Below are 3,229 nucleotides of genomic sequence, written 5' to 3' on the forward strand. Positions count from 1 at the left end.
CGGCGTGAGCATCGTCTTCGGGGTTAATTGGCGTTTGTCAACAAGCTGAGTCTGGCTACTCTCGACAAACATTTTGTCATGTCCCTGCCACGTCCTTCTTTACGTCACGTTAACGTGAAGCCTATAAACAATGACACTCACGGTCAACGTCAGCTTCTGATCTTGCTTTCGTAACGCGGCAAAACCCTAACATTTCACTTTAAGAATGAATCCAGTGAACGTAATGAACCTAACAGTCCTGATCAAGTAAAAGAGCTTTGTTCGTCAATAGAAATAACATTTCGTGGGAAAGACGTTTTTGGGAAATTCTTTAGCGTAATCACTTGGATATGACAATTTTATCCACCACGAGTCACCGGACCGAGTTTGGCTTATGATATAATTATTTCCCACGGCAACTGTAGCGAGATACCTTATTAAGCTCCAACTACACGGCGCATTTAGTTGATGCAACAGCTGTACGCTCTGGCTGTCCTCATGACCAATTCATGTGATCTGGTTGCTAGCTGCGGCACTGGTTTTGTACTCTTTTCTTTCTCGAGCACTACGGCATTGTGACTTATACCTACATAAGATCCATATATTGCTGTGATATGTAACGAGTTGTCCAATGGGCGCACGCAAGTATACAGTTTTCGAGTGAAGTGTAGTTTAAGAATTCTTATGCATAAAAGGAAGGTAAGTCAAAACGCATCATCATTTTGAACCAACGCCTGCCGCGTCTTTACAGTCTGTTGAGTATAGGAAATACGCCACTGCTCCAATTATTGTGTGTTCACTTGGAACAATTTAAATTTAGGGAAAAGCTGGTATTCTATTAAACTTGCTGTCAACATTTACCATGATAATAATTGTATAAATACCATACGTCTACACAATTCTTACGTCATGACCGGATACATAGTAAACGCCCTGCGAAAGAAAAGGGAAGAACGCCAGCTTAAATGGCACTGAATTTCCAAGCCACTGAAGAAAGGAAGAAGACATATTGCATTGCGAGGAAGGACCCGTGAGATAATTGTGCACAAAGCCATTTATTCTTTTTAGTGCTGAGTTCGCATAAGAATAACGTTACCTATTGAACGTTTTGTTTGTCCTAATTCTGGGCAGTTGACCAAAATACCCAGCAGCCTAGAGTGTACAGATACACAAAGGACCCGTGTCGGCTCGTTGGTCTAGGGGTATGATTCTCGCTTAGGGTGCGAGAGGTCCCGGGTTCAAATCCCGGACGAGCCCAATTTTTTTTTTATGGAGGATGCATTGCGACTTTGGTTTGTATTCACCGTACTTTTTTTTTTGAAGTTAATGTCTCTTGCCTCTAGTTTATTAGACAGCTACAATGCGTTGTCGTGTGAGGCCGGCTCGTTGGGCAGTCTCTGGCGTTTTGCGAGGAAGACGACGTTGCGCGTCTATTCTTGCGTTTTGTTCTTGTGTGCGAATGGAGCCTTGCTGTTCACGTCGAAACGAAGCCTTGTGTCCTATTCTTTGCTTGTTGCGACAATATATATATATATATATATATATATATATATATATATATATATATATATATATATATATATATATATATATATATATATATATATAGTGGGAGTAATAATTCAATGGGCCAAGTAGTCTTCGTGGAAGTATGGGATATGGCACAACGGGGGATAAATATATTTATTTCCCAACAGTTTCGGGAGGGCTCCTCCCTTCATCAGGGGATAACTCATCCCCTGATGAAGGGAAACTGTTGGGAAATAAATATATTTATCCTTGTTGACAATGCTCCCGTTGTGCCATATCCTATATATACATATATACATATATATATATATAAGGGAAACAGGTGTATACCTAAGGGCTCGTTTTTCCGTGTTTTGACACAATATTAATGAGATCTAACAGACAATGATGCCAAGGAATGTACAGGGGAAGTTAGAACAAATCTAATGTAAATAAGAAGAAAGAAAAGTGGGTGAAGAAATAACCAGCCGTGAGCAGGAATCGAACCTACGACCTTCGAATAACGCGTTCGATGCTCTAACCACTGAGCTATCACAGCGGCCTTCCCCCAACGCACTTTCTTGTGTTTATGTGCAGTTAAACGTGGGAGTGTCAGTCAGCGCCTTCTGTAGCCAAACGGCCAGTGTAGAACACCATTTTATGAGCCTGGTGGCGTCACGTAGCACGTGAACTTATTACGAGTGGGCAGCTGGTCAATAGTACCTTGTACACAACCTTATGACACCAAGTCTGCCAGTACGAGACCCTCGTTAATGTATAAGGGAAAGAGGTGTATTCCTAAGGGCTCGTGTTTCCGTGTTTTGACACAATATTAATGAGATCTAACAGACAATGATGCCAAGAAATGTACAAGGGAAGTTATTAGAACAAACGTAATGCATATATATATATATATATATATATATATATATATATATATATATATATATATATATATATATATATATATATATATATATATATATATATATATATATATCATCATATTGACACACCTCGATGGGCGCATGAAGAGGAAGAGGTGGAAGCGGTCTGGCTCACGAGCAGCTCGGTCGCCGGTTTTCTGGCTCTGAGCTGTACCGATCTCAACCATTTCCTGTAAATAAACGCGTTCCTTCGTCACAGTTGTGGTGGAAGGTGCTGGGTAAGCCAGCTACTGTCAAGCGAGACCGGAGAGCAGCCGTCTACTAACGACGGAACCGCAAGAGCACGAGCTTCGCCGCAGCCGTCGACTAGCGGGCTTGCCACCACTACCTCAAGATATGAACTTGGACGGAGACATCCAGCAGCCGGTCGCGAGGGCGCCGTCTTTCCACTACCGAGAGCCACGCACATTTACAGGAAAACCTGGCGATGACGTTGAAGAATGGCTCAGCCACTATCAACGGGTGAGCCGAGCCAATGGCTGGAATGCGGCCAGCCAGTTGTCCCACGTGGGTCTATTTCTCGATGGCAGTGCTTTAGTGTGGTTCGAGAATCACGAAGACACCTTGACAACATGGGACCAGTTTATGGAGGAGATCAAGAAGTGCTTTGGCGACCCTGCGACGAAGAAGAAACGTGCAGAGCAAATGTTGTCGCAGAGAGCTCAAGCTTGTGGTGAGACATGCAGAACCTACATTGAGGAGGTACTGAAACTGTGCAAATGTGTGGACACCAACATGACGGAAGAGGACAAGGTGGGCCACATTCTCAAAGGAATTGCGGAAGACGTCTACCA

The 3,229-nt window shown here is 43.0% G+C and overlaps 1 non-coding gene across 1 annotated transcript; it reads left to right on the forward strand.

Annotated features, from left to right (window-relative positions):
- Positions 1 to 1,164: 1,164 nt before the first annotated feature.
- Positions 1,165 to 1,236, forward strand: TRNAP-AGG (transfer RNA proline (anticodon AGG)). The gene has a single exon. It is a non-coding gene; the product is annotated as a tRNA-Pro (tRNA).
- Positions 1,237 to 3,229: the final 1,993 nt, after the last annotated feature.

The sequence above is a fragment of the Rhipicephalus microplus genome, chromosome X (genome assembly GCF_043290135.1).
Source record: "Rhipicephalus microplus isolate Deutch F79 chromosome X, USDA_Rmic, whole genome shotgun sequence".
NCBI lineage: Eukaryota > Metazoa > Arthropoda > Arachnida > Ixodida > Ixodidae > Rhipicephalus > Rhipicephalus microplus.